The following is a 14,013-nucleotide window of genomic DNA, read 5'->3' as shown; positions in this document are numbered from 1 at the left end:
GTCTACGTTGTCAAATGCTTTGGCCACGTCTAAGCCAACGATGGCTTTCGTGTCCCTCGTTTGGTGGTCGATAATTTGCTCTTTAAGCTGTAGCATGACATCGCACGCAGATAGGTGTGCTCTGAAGCCTATCATTGTGTCAGGGTACATGTCTTGTTCTTCCAAGTATCTGCTAATTCTAGATTGTATCACGTGTTCCATTAGTTTCCCGACGCATGACGTGAGGGATATTGGTCTGAGGTTTTCGAGACTGAGCTTTTTCCCCGGTTTCGGAATTAGGACTAATTTAGCCTCCGTCCATTCTTTGGGGATTTTACCCTTGTCCCAACACTCTTGCATAAAATTTGTTAGGTTTACTATTGACTTGTCATCGAGGTTCCTCAACATCCGATTACTGATTCTGTCCGGTCCTGCAGCTGTTTTCGTTCTTAGTCGATTCAGCTCGGCCCTGACTTCTCCTACGGTGACGGGGCTGTCCAAGAGGGGGTTCTCTTCCCCTTTGTAGTCCGACAGTGTTTGTTGCGGACCACATTTAAGATATCTATCCTTAACTTCAGCGAACAATTGTCTGTTACTGCCTTCGTATTTATACACTAATTTCTGCATGTTTCTATGCGTCTCTGATTTGCTGCTTTGGGGATCAAGTAGGTGCCTCAATAGTTGCCATGCATTTGATTTACCAATTTTGTGATCCATCTGTTCACATATGCTATTCCAATTTCGTTTCGTGAGTTCGAGTGCGTATTCTTCAATCTCTCCGTTCAGGTGCGCTAATGCCCTCCTAATGTTTCTATTGCTTCTATTCTCTTTCAATGTTTGCTCTAGCTGCTTCTTTTTCCTCCATAATCCGACCAGTTTCCGGTCTACTACCTCTTGCGTTTCGTCTGCCTCCACCTTCTCGGTGGCCTCTTCAACCGCTTCCAAGAGTGCTTTGCTCCAACTGCCTACATCCTTGAGCTCCTCGTTTTCGGCACATTTCTCCCTAAAGAGGTTCCAATTTACTGCTTCGATCTGCTTGGGTTTGGGAGTTGGTATGCCGTGTTCTACCACAGTCTCTATAATTCTGTGGTCGCTCCCCAAGTCCTCTCCCGTGTTACACCATCGTGCGGTGATGTGTCCCCCTATGAGAGTAAGGTCCGGTGTGGTGTCCCTGGAAACGCTATTTCCTTTTCTCGTCGGAATTTGAGGATCTGTTAGTAGGGTTAGTCCATGCTTGGAGATAGTATCCCATAATTCCCTGCCTTTTGGTTGCGAGGTTTTGTACCCCCAAGCCGTGTGTTGCGCGTTAAAGTCTCCGACTATGACTATGGGGCTGATGCCTGCAATGTTTTTGGACCTTTCGATGAGCTGATCGAAGCCACAATTCTTTTTTTGCTTAGGAGAGCTGTATACGTTGAGAACGTATAGGCTCCTATCTTTTCTTTTCCTCGGTACTAGTTCAATTAGGACGTGATCAATATTATTTGTGTCAGTCTCGTGTAGGACTGCTGCTAAGTTTCGTTTAACTAAAATAGCTGTCTGCCGGTTATCTCCTTGCCCAGTGTAGGCTGTGTAGCCGGCCAATTTTGCATTTTTCCCACACTCTTGCAACGCAATGACGTCTGGTTTATCGATGTTAGTTAGGAATGTTTGTAGGACTGCTCTCTTTTTCAGGAAGCCCCTACAATTCCACTGCCAGATGGTGTTATTTTGCCAATGCATTTTGAATGTTAATTAATTGTGTTCTAAACCAATCGAATTCAGCTTTTAAAGCGAAATCGCGTTTGTCAAATTCTGCTTTGAGGGCGATGTCGCGTTTTTCAAATTCCGCTCGAGTTTGTTCCATGAATTGCATCATAGCTCCGTTCATCAGAGTAATATCCTGAGTAACTTTGTCCATCTTACTATCTGACTCTGTCTCTCCCGTTCTCTTCTTTTTGAGCGGAGGCCGATCTGTTTTGGGCTCTTTGTCCCCTACACTCTCTTCCTGTGTCTTACTGTTTCCACCCTTCTCTTTTTTCATCTCCTCGATTATCTTTAAAAATTCTTCTCTCTCCTTTTTCCTATCGTCAATCAGTATTCTGATTTGCTCTTCCTGCCTCTTAATAAGCGCTTTTAGCTCCTGGTTTTCTCTATCCCTGTCTGAATCCTGGGAGACTTTGTCTGACCAGCTCACCTTGTTACTTGTTTCCTTCTGTTGTGTCTGGTGTTGCGGCGTCTGTAGCCTCGGGAAGGACTCCGAACGGCTCCTGGTCATGCTGCTCGATCTCTCGCTTGGCCTGCTTTTACGAAGTTCCTCTTGGTTCGCCTCCTCGGCCGCTTGTTTTTGCTCCCATTGTCTCTTCTTCACGATGTACGGGGTGCGGAATAAATTCCTGCACTTCTTATCCCCGGTGACGTGGTTTTTGCCGCAGAGCTGGCACTGCGGTTCGCATTGATGTCCTTCTTGTGGTCTGGTTACCCCACAGCCTCTACACCTCGGTTCGTCATTGTCACACACGTCTGATCTATGCCCGAGTCCTCCACACTTGTAGCATACTTCGTACCTCTTCTTGTATAGGAAGCACCGTAGAATAGCGCCCATGAAGAAAACCTTGCGTGGAACTTCCTCGTCGTCAAAAGTTAGGAGGAAAGTTCTGGTTTTGCCCATTCTTCTTGCTTCTAGAATTGTCGGGTTGTCTTCGTCCTCGTTGAGGTTGCTTAGGACTTCTTTATCGGAGTACATTTCCTCTATGCCGTGAATAACTCCACGCCCACAGCTTTCCGGTGCGTTCACGTACGTGACGACCCCGTAGTCCTTATCTCCGATTCTGATCTTATCTATCTTGCTTATTCTTTTAGCATTTCCCATAGATAATGTGTGGTAGATGATCGTACCTTGTTTGGTGTTTATCACGAAGCGGTCTCCCTTGGCTTCTTGTAGGCTGACGCCCGCGCTTTCTCGCACTGCTCTTCCGAGGCTGACTTCCGGTGCCTTCTGAAGCACCGAGAGGCCTTCTTGTAGTCGTAGAGTGACTTTCCAGCCCGTGGCAGGCAGTCTCGGCAGGTTCGATGCTACCGATAGCTCCGCTTCCTTCTTCCCTGCTCCCTTCTTGAGCGCGTCGCGCCGAGCGTCCGCCGAGCGTCCGAGCGTCGTCTCCGCGCCAGCTGGCACGGTCTTCTGCCTCCTTTTCGCCAAAACGGTGAACCATCCTTCGTTGACGAGTCCCTTAGGATCCTTTTCGTTGCATTCCACCGTCACTTCCATGTCGCCGCTTCTCTGGGAGCCACCGCTGGCTTGGAGCTGTCCGTCGACGCCGTCCACGGCCGGGGCCATGCCGAAGCCGAGGTGAGGCTTAGCGTGGCGTTGTGCTCCGGTTACAGTTTTTTAGCCGTAAAATCACTGAAAATCGACTCACAGGCACAAACAATTCTGTCCACAGGGTCCTTGTCACTTCAGAAAATCGATTGTAGCACTATCGCAGATCATTTTGCCAGAAAAACCACCAGAATCCTTGGTTGTTCGCGGAGCCGGCGTAAACACGTCCTCACTCCTCGACGCTACCTGGCGTTCCCCCACGTCGCTGGAAATAAAGCAGTTCAACGTCATTTGATGATGCCTGTGGGTGGCTACAAAGGTCTCATTCACACTTTGATAATTAAGACAGTACTTCTAGAATCAGATAAGAAGTTGCAATTGTCGAATTAAATTTCAGGAAGGAAAGAATTACTGGCGGCTACTCCACTGCACTGGTAACAATATGCACTAGGTTTTCTTTGAGTAATGCCAATGCTCTTTAGTTAACTCTTGGTGCTGATAGTTGGGGCAATCGGTATAATTCACTGAGTAACCGAAATGAGGCCAAACAGGATTCACTCATAATCAGAATCAACAGCAGTCTTGCGCTAGAGCGCCTATACTTGGACTGACACAAAAAAAAGAAGAGAGAAAGAGGGTGCAGTTTCACCGGAAAAGTGAAGCAGTATTACTGATAGCGAAGTATACAATTACGCGAAAGTAGATTACACCACCGTGAGATGCCAGATTCTTGGTGGTTGGAAAGAACTCAAACAATGAAACGGAAGTCTCCTACTATGAGGTATAGTAAATTCTCATATAAGGCCGTCACTTCAGTGAACAGTTCTTCGAGGTCACAGGAAGTTTCTTAAGAGGAAGCTTTATGGGGCCCAACTCCGACGCGGCCTATTCAAATACATGTACAACGTAAATACGTTTTTCTGAGATAACCCCTGGACCGATTTTAATGAAATTTGTTGCATTTGAGTGAGAAAGTTACATTCTAGTGACTGTTGGAAGCGGAATTTTGATTTCGGGCTTGAATTTTGTTAAAGAGATCTTCAAATATTCGACTGTATGAAAAAAATAGCAGCACGAAGTTTGCAAATTCATAGCTCTGCATCAAAAACAGATATCGTGGTTCTGTAAACGGCACCCACTATATAATTCAAAGCGGACGAATTCGATATGTCGTTTTGCATCCTACGTGAATTTATTACGTTGGTTACACGGGTTCTGCAAGAGCTGTATTTAAATATTACTAAATTTTTTATGTTCATGCGTAACACATCAATTTTGTCCGCTTTAGGTGTACTAATTCACAGAATTGTATTATCGTTTTTTGTTGTTGAGTTACGGAGTTGTAAACTTGATAGTTTCGTTTTTCGGAAATGTTGGTTGTTTGCCAAGTTTTAATAAAAAATGACGACTGAACTCAAAAATTTGAAACCAACAGTCACTAGATGTTAAGTTGTTCTTTTAAATGCAATAAACGTAGTCAAATTTGGTGCAGTGGTTGCCAACAAAAACGAATTCTCCTTTTACATGTATTTAGATAGCAGCACCCGAGCTAAAGCTTCCTCTTAAGTGCAAATATGTATATATATATATATATATGGGTTTCGCAAAGCTGATCGGGCTCCAGCGGACCCACTTCCCCCACCCCCCCAGGACAAAATCAAAATTTTTCGCCTATGCCGGCAGTAATAGAGGCCATACGTAAGCAAACAGTACAGTACGCTTACGCAAATATCTTAGAAAGTATCTACAGAGATTACACAGCTACCTTTGTTCTCCGCAGGAGAAGTAGGAAGATGCCTATAAAGGGTCCGACAAGAACCAGGGGACACAATAGATAGTATAGTACAGGTTATTTTATCTGGTTTCAAGGATTGTTCTGGCGGTTTAAATTTCACCTACGGACTGCCGGATGACAAAGGAATTAGATTCCTCGACTTACAACTTACCTTTCATGACAATGACCATGTCTGCTGGATGTTTTCACCCCGGAATAAAAAAATTGCTAATGCCGTATGATTCTAAGCAGTCTAAACTGGTGAAGAGGGGTGTCGCGGTAGGACACCTTCTGGACGCAGTGCAGAAGAGCTGCTGCCATCGCATGGCGTATAGCCTGAAACAGCAGGTTGAGAGGTTGCGTGCAGCAGGTTTCCCTCTCTCAGTCATTAAGGCTGTTGCTGAAGTCGGTTTACGGTAGGACACCTTCTGGACGCAGTGCAGAAGAGCTGCTGCCATCGCATGGCGTATAGCCTAAAACAGCAGGTTGAGAGGTTGCGTGCAGCAGGTTTCCCTCTCTCAGTCATTAAGGCTGTTGCTGAAGCCGGTTTACGGAAAGTAAACGGTCCAGCAGGTCAGAAGTCACCGACATTAGATCGAAGAAAGCAACTAGAAGTAATACCATACATTCATAAAATTTCCCATCGCGTTTAAAAGGTGTCGATAAGGCAACTGTAAGCGTTGTGTTTTCTGCACCTTGCAAATTGGCTAGCCTGTGCGGGAGGATTGGAAACGAGAGGACGAAGAGAGGGGCCCGTAAAGTTAAACATGTGACACCATTCATCAATTGCAACACTGGTGTTTACCGCATTTCGTTGGCTTGTGGTAAAGTCCATATAGGCCAGACAGGTAGGTGCATTAGTAAGCGCTTGCAAGAACATAACATGTCCTTAAGCGGGGACCAGGAAAGCAATTTGGCGGTCCATTACCGCCGCTGCAATAAGTGCAAAAAAGTGCGCCATTGTTCGGTTGTGTGACTATTTTAGGGAAGGGCAATAATAGATACAAACGCGAAACCTTAGAAGTTTTTCACATTGTAAATGAGAAAGAAATTTGTGTCAGTGATACGTCTTTATGTTTAACGAACAAGGAACGTGCTTACCTGTCGAGTAGGTAAAATATGATTAATAAAATATTGACATTGATGCACAGGTCTTGCGAGGAGTAGAACTTGTGCATGCGTCGGCAGTTTTAGCACGGTAATGTATATTCGAGGTCATATCTATGCACATGTCTTGGGAGGAGTGGAATATACGCATGCGTTGGAGGTTATGTGTGGCAATGTAAATTTCGGTAAAGTACAGTTGAAAGTCCAGCGTCCATCCGTGTCTAACGCCTTTTCTTTGTGTGTGCGTCCTTTGTGTAATGCTGGTATCCCCCTTTTTCAAGTTCAGACAAGGAGACATATTCTCTCCAATGCTACTCACTGCGTGCTTTGAAATATTCAAGCTAATAAACTCGGAAGGCTTAGGAGTAAGGATCCACGGCGAATATCTCAGCAACCTTCGGTTTGCCGATGACATTATTCTATTCAGCAGCAATGCAGACGAGTTACAATTAATGATTGAGGAACTTAACAAAGAGAGTGTAAGACTGGGGTTGACGATTAATATGCAGAAGACAAATATAATGATAAATAGACGGGAACGGGAACAAGAGAGAGAGAGAAAGAGAAATAATGCAGAGAAAGGCAGGCAGGTTAACCAGAGGTAGTTCCTGTTGGCTACCCTGCGCAGGGGGAATGGTTAAGGTGGATAAAAATAGAGACAGAGTGGAAGGGGGAGGTAGAAAGAAAGGAAGGCAAGCACGAACAAAGCGTGTACACTACAGAGCCGTAGGGGGCGGCATTCTTAGAGTCTGTCGTGAAGCCCCGTAGACCACAGTAACGTTAATAACGCGAGTAAGGCCTTCAACGCAGATGTTCTTTCGGAGTATTGGCCTAAAGCTTTTAGTTCCGATAGTGGAGATTGTCCAACCGGTCCCGTACTCTGCACATGACTTGTCTCTGAGTATTATATCGCGGGCTGGCACAGATAATATGTTTGAGAGTCTCGTCGATGTTGCATGTGTCGCACGTGGAGTTGTTGGCCATTCCAATGAGGAAAGCATATGAGTTCGTAAAGGCAACGCCTAGCCACAGACTGTAGGGCATGGTCTGCTGACGTCGCGGTAACCCAGGCGGGAGGTGCATCCGTATATCCGGAGACAACGAACGCAACCGAGGCATGGTGAAAACACGTAAGTCCCACAGAGGCAAAGTAGAGTTCAAGATCACTAGTCAGCCTCTGGAGTCTGTGTAGGGGTACGTTTACTGAGGTCAATTAACCACAGGGAACCTTGATCATGAGTAGCGAATTCATAGAATAAAAATGGATTGGATTGCATACGACAGACATTGTCAGCACCTGACTGCAAGCTCACCATTATCATTAAAAACGAAGGCGTACAAGCAGTGCATTTTACCATAGCTGACATATGGGGCAGAGACTTGGAGACTGACAAAGAAGCTTGGAAACAAGTTAAGGACCGCGCAAAGAACGGGGTAATGAAGAATGTTAGGCATAAAGTTAAGAGACAAGAAAAGAACGGTGTGGATCAGAGAGTTAACAGGGATAGCCGATATTCTAATTGACCTTAAGAGAAGGAAATGGAGCTGGGCAGGTCATATAATGCGTAGGTTAGATAACAGCTGAAGCATTAGGGTTACAGAATGGGTGCCAAGACTAGGGAAGTGCACTAGAGGACGGCAGGAGACTAGGTGTGGTGATGAATTTAAGAAATTCGCAAGCGCTAGTTGGAATCGGTTGGTGCAGGATAGGGGAAGAGGCCTCCATCCTGCAGTGGACATAAAATAGGCTGATGATGATGAGAATGATATTATTGCTTATATTTTGCAGTAGTATTACGCCCTTTAATTTAATATCGGTGCGTTGAGGAAAGAAGCGATTTGACGATCAAGTATAGGTCGAGTGCACAGCTGACGCTGTGACACGCTACGTATGACTCTGTCGGGTCTAAATTGAGCCTCTCGCTCGGCGTCAAAAGAGCCATGGCTCGTAGTACGCCTGTCTATCCGAGTGGAAGCAGTACCGTTTGAGAGAGCTCACTCAACCATTGTAGGTATTGTCCGAGTATTCTTGAGGTATATTCAGAATACGATCACTAGTGATAGGGTCGACAAGCGTTAAATTTCTTGCAAAAAATTCAAGCTTGCTCGGCTTTGGCGCTACCGGGTTTGACATGTGGGATCCATGAATAGCGTGGAAAAATCGATCAACAAGGCATAGGGGTGGCGATTCGTGCCCACTGCCCTTCATCATAGTGAGCGCGATTGCAAATTTAGACCATACGACCTCCGCTAGCTGTATCTTAACGTAAGCATGTAAGCTTTGTAATACGTGAATAAATTCCACTTGTGTTGTTCGTTACGGTACTTCTGTACCCGAGTGCCTATACACCTTCAGCATCGCGCACAAGATGTTTCACGCAATTCACTGCGGCTTCGTCTACGACACAGCCAAAACGATTAAAAAAAATTTCTTTAAGGCTGAAGTTGTCGTTTCGGTCCTTTTATGTCATTCTCATTCCCTCTTGCCTCAACGCTTCATATAGCTGACTCCAACCCACTGGTTCAAACCAACCTCTCCGTTTTTGTATATTAAAAATTCTACCTGCCTTTTGAGGAAACCGGGAAAAACGATCTTCAAAGTTCTGCTTTCAGTTACAAGCTGAAAAGCGTTCCCTGTTTGAGTGCTCTGATGCAATAGAATACCTCTTGCTTTACACTTGAGCTGTTCCACAGATGAGCCACTTACCCAAATTCTGATGCATGCATCTGACAGTTAGTTCAAAGCCCTGAGGGGTGGTGATTTCACGTTTTTCAATTCTATTGTTACGCAGGCTGCGAAAAAGTGACCGAGTCCACCTATATAGACGCTGCTGACAGCAAAAGGAAGCTTTCTTGCTGATTTCAGAACACGTCGCGCCTTACGAGCAGCAGAGAAATCGTGTTTCCAAGTGGCATTTTGTCTGCAGTTGACTTGTGCGATGGAGAAGTGGTCCTAACAAGATAATGTTCCCGCCACAGGCATGAATGTGTACAAATTTGATGAGCATACGAATCTGGGTAAAGTGTTTTTAGCGAGTGAACTTGAAGTAGTTCTAGGATGAAGAGTTTGACCGATAACAAAAACGATTCAGCTGCTGTGAAAGACTGTCTCCTAAAGTGTAGCGTAGAACCATATATTTTGTGCACGCGCTTCTTTATTTACTAGAGTATTACAAGCGCCACTTGGAGTGTTCACGGTCATTTGATCTGCTGGCAGCTCAAATGTACCGGAGCCTCTGAAAAATCGGATTTTAGGACGACCATGGTAATGCACAACGAAGACAAAAATACTAGTCGAAGACATTATATTGCTTGAAATGCACTTCAGAAAGAAAAGAGAACAAGCAGACAAAGCCTTTTACATGAACAGTTCACCACGTGCAGCTATTGACGTCATTGTCGCATTCAGCAACAGGCTTTGGGTGTTCAAGCAGCGTCACCCCTTGCGCAAAAAAGTATCATATATATTAGACAGAGAAGAATTTCTGTAAACTTAACTGATAAAAAATAAAAATGTGGCATTATCACCACGATTTTGTGTCAGGCATAGCCGAAAAATAACTAGCAACTGTACTGTAACTCTGGCTAGAGCTTCTGTTATCCCTTTGTCGACGTGTAGAAGGCAGCAGCTTGTCCGCAACACGCAAGAACTTAGGGAATACACAGGTTATTTTGACGATTTTCACACTTGAAATCAGCACACAAAAAATATCAAGGTGTCCGGTTGCGGTTTTGCAGCGTACTGTGCTGTTGTGAACGGGAAAAGCATTAGGGTTGTTAGGCGAAGCGAGCAATAATTGTAGTATTTCATATGATAAAGCATGCAGGTATGGGTTGTCTTGTAGACGAGAGAAAATATTTGTTTTATCATGAGAGAAAAGGTTTGGTGACAACATACCGTTTTACAGGCTTAGAACCCTTACTCTCATAAATAAGTGATTAAGTAGGAAAGCTTGCCATGTTTCAAATACAAGAGACGATAGTACCAACAAAGACCTCAGGGGGGAATGGAAATAATGTATTCTTAGGGCTTAGGCGTGTCTGTAAAGACTACGCAAATGAATAATGCGCAAAATTAAAGCGATCGAAAGGTTCGCCGGCCTAGATATTATTGCTACCAATTTAGTCAACCAATGATGCCGTTGTTAACCTTTATTCCAACTTCTACTCGACGGGAAAAGGCAATTCCCGGGCTTGCGTGCAAAACCACGATCCAATTTTGAGGAATGCCATATGGGGGACTCGATAATAATTTTGATCACCGACGTTTCTTTAAGGTGCACCGAATGCATGACACACAAGCGTTTTTGCATTTCACTGGCATCGAAATGCCGCTGCCGTGGCCGGGATTGAACTCGCGACCATGAGCTGTGTAGTTCGTATGGATGGATGGATACAACTTTCTTGTATGTCCGGCTTAACTTAGGTTTAACGCGACCCGGGCTCAGGTCTCTCACGGAGGAACGTCAAGGCCCTGCCTCAAAGCCGCCTCACGGGCTTGCTGGACTGCCCACATCTGGATTCCGACGTCTGAGCTGCGCAGAGCGGCGGCCCACCTCGACGACAGGGTCTCCGGAGTAACTGCCATCCCTCCTATAACTACATTGCACTCCCACAGCATGTGTTTGAGTGTTGCTGGTCCTTCCTGGCACAATTTGCACGTGTCGTCCTGATGCTTATCGGCGAAGATACGTTTGAGACGGAATGGATTAGGGAACGTGTTTGTCTGTAGTTGTCGCCAGGCGACCGCCTGCCTCCTGTTCAATTTGGGACTCGGCGGTGGGTATATCCTTCTGGCGTTCAAATATGCACTGGTGATGTCGTTGTATCTGGTGAGCCTGTCCCGTTCTGCTCGAGAAGCGTTCGCTATCGTGCGAGAGGCGTTGCCCTGTTCGGCGCGGCGGAGCATGTCTCGCGCCGTCCGGTGCGCCGTCTCGTTTAGGTTCGGGAGTGCGTCGCCTTCCGTGGTGACGTGCGCGGGGAACCATATGACCCTCGAGCTCGCGGTTTCGGATCTGCCCGCTTTGGCCAGAATGGACAGGGCTTCCTAGGAAATTCGACCTTTGGCATAATTCTTTACTGCCGTTTGCGAGTCACTTAGTACGACTTCGCATTCCTGTTCTGTGAGGGCCAGCGCAATCGCTACTTCCTCCGCTATTTCCGAGTGTTTGGTGTATACACTGCATGTGATTCTGATTTTTGACTCTGCGTCTATGACTACGGCGGTGTAGGTTTGGCCGTTCGCATATTCGGCTGCGCCGACAAAGCGCGCGGTTCTCTCCCTGCCGAATGAACGGAGCAGAGCCTCGGCTCTTGCCTTTCTTCTACCTCGGTTGTAATCAGGGTGCACGTTTCTTGGAATGGTTGCCACCATAATGGTCTCTCTGATTTTGTTGGGATTTGCATTTTCTGGCCGTGCTGGTTGTGGTACGTTATGCCGAGCGTGTTCATAATGTGTCTTCCCGGCGAGGTGGTCGACAGGTGTTCGAGCTGCGAGATGCGTTGTGCTTCGGCTATTTCTTCTATGGTGTTGTATATGCCCAGCTGAGTCAGGAGCTCGGTACTCGCCGGTTCCGGTAGGCCCAGAACTATCTTGTACGTTTTCCTTATGAGCGTGTTAATCTTGTTCTTTTCCGCGACGTACCAGTTGTGGTAGGCGGCTACATAGGCGATGTGGCTGACAACGAATGAGTGGATCAGTCGGATGACGTTGTCTTCCTTCATGCCCGCGTGTCTATTGGTTATTCTCTTTATGAGTCTCGTGGCGCTGATGACTTTGCCTTTGATCTTCCTCACGGTTTCACCGTTAGCTCCGTTTGCCTCAATGATCATTCCGAGGATTTTAATCTTGTTTACTTTGGGGATTGCGTTTCCGTCTTGGGTGTACAGGCCGATTTCCTCGTACTCCCGGGGTCCTGTGTAGCTCTTTGGTGGCATGCCTCTGCGCGTGGGCCGGTAAAGGAGTAGTTCGGACTTGCTCGGGGAGCATTTGAGGCCCGTTCCTTGGAGATACTCTTCCACTTTGTGAATGGCCGTTTGTAGTGCGTGTTCAATTTGCCCATCACTGCCGTGGTCTGCCCATATCGTTATATCATCTGCGTATATAGCGTCGTGGATTCCTTCGATTTCGCGTAGTTTGCTGGGGAGACCCAGCATGACTAAGTTGAAAAGGAGCGGAGATATAACTGAGCCCTGGGAAGTACCTGCACTTCCCTGGGTTCGTTCTTCGGACTCGAGGTCGCCAACCGTGAGGGTGGCTTTGCGATCGTTCAGAAAGTCCCTCACGTAGTTGTAGGACCTTTCCCCCAGATTCAGATTAGAGACTTGTTTAAGGATCGACTCGTGCGCGACGTTGTCGAATGCTTTCTCCAGGTCTAGTCCTAAGATGGCTCTGGTGTTTCTTGTCTTGTCGTCAAGGATCTGATTCTTTAGTTGTAACATGACGTCCTGCGTGGACAGGTGGGATCGGAAGCCTATCATGGTGTGGGGGTAGTCTTCCGTCTCCTCTAGATGGCTGTTGATACGGTTCAGGAAGGCGTGTTCCAAGACCTTACCCACGCACGACGTCAGAGATATTGGGCGTAGGTTCTCCAAACTCAACGGCTTTCTGTGCTTGGGTATGAAGATAGCCTTGGACCTCTTCCACTGCTCCGAGATGCGGCCTTCTCTCCAGCACTTGTTCATATAGCCCGTGAGTTTGGTAACAGATTTGTCGTGCAGGTTTTTGAGCGTTTTGTTGTTAACCCTGTCCGGTCCTGGGGCTGACTTGCTGTTGAGTCCTTGGAGTGCCGTTCTGATTTCCGCCTCACTGAAGTCTTCATCTAACTTGGGACTAGGACTGCCAGTGTACAGGCCGTGCTCGACCGTCGGTCATTGCGGGAGGTATTTGTCGCAGAGTTTCATGACGATTTGCTTCTCGCTCGCCGCCCCTATTTCTTTGTGCAGAAGTCTCTGCATGTCGGCTCTTTGCTTAGATTTGCACTGGGTTTCGCCCAGCAGGTGCCTCAGCAGTCGCCACGTATTTCCATTGTGGAGTTGGCCACCCGCGGCATTGCAGACTTCGTCGCACTGTTGCTTGCTCAAGGTGTTGCAGTGCTCTTCGATTTGTTTGTTTAAGTCGGCTATCTTTTTTCTCAGCTTTCGATTAAACCGCTGGCCTCGCCATCGGGTTTGGATGGATTTCTTGGCTTCCCAGAGCTGGGCGAGGCGACTGTCCATCTTCTCCGTCAGGAAATCGGGAGTGATGGTTTGCGTGGCCTCCTCGACATCCCTGGTCAAGTGTGCGATCCATCTGTCAATGTCACCGATTGGCTCGTCGTCTTGCCTGATATCCCGGTGCTTGCGGAACTTGTCCCAGTCTGCCCATTTGAAGCTTTTGACTGGGAGGGTGGTTCCTGCTCGGGGGATCGTGATCTCGATGATCATGTGGTCGCTACCTAGGTCTTCTAGGGTGTTTCTCCAGGTAGCCCTCTCGATGTTTTTGACCATTGTTAAGTCCGGTGTGGCATCTCTTGCAACCGAATTGCCCATACGCGTTGGGGCGCTGGAATCCGTGATGAGCGTGTATTCCAAGTCTTCCGAGTCCTGCCATAACTGTTTGCTCTTGGTTGTGGTGTGGCCGTATCCCCAGGCATGGCACAGCGCGTTGAAGTCCCCAACCACAATTAGCGGGTTCAGGCCAGCGAGCTCGGCTGCCTTTTTGAGCAGGGAGAGAAAACGCTGCCGTCTTTTCGATGGGCTACTGTATATGTTCAATATGAAGATGCTATTCTTTTGCGTTCTGTTAGGAATAATTTCTATCATTATATGCTCGGCCTGCGGCCCTTTAATCGCATGTTCAATGGGTACTAGACCC

This window comes from Dermacentor albipictus, chromosome 4, assembly GCF_038994185.2.
Source record: "Dermacentor albipictus isolate Rhodes 1998 colony chromosome 4, USDA_Dalb.pri_finalv2, whole genome shotgun sequence".
Taxonomy (NCBI): Eukaryota; Metazoa; Arthropoda; class Arachnida; order Ixodida; family Ixodidae; genus Dermacentor; species Dermacentor albipictus.
Note: the sequence above shows the minus strand (reverse complement) of the source record.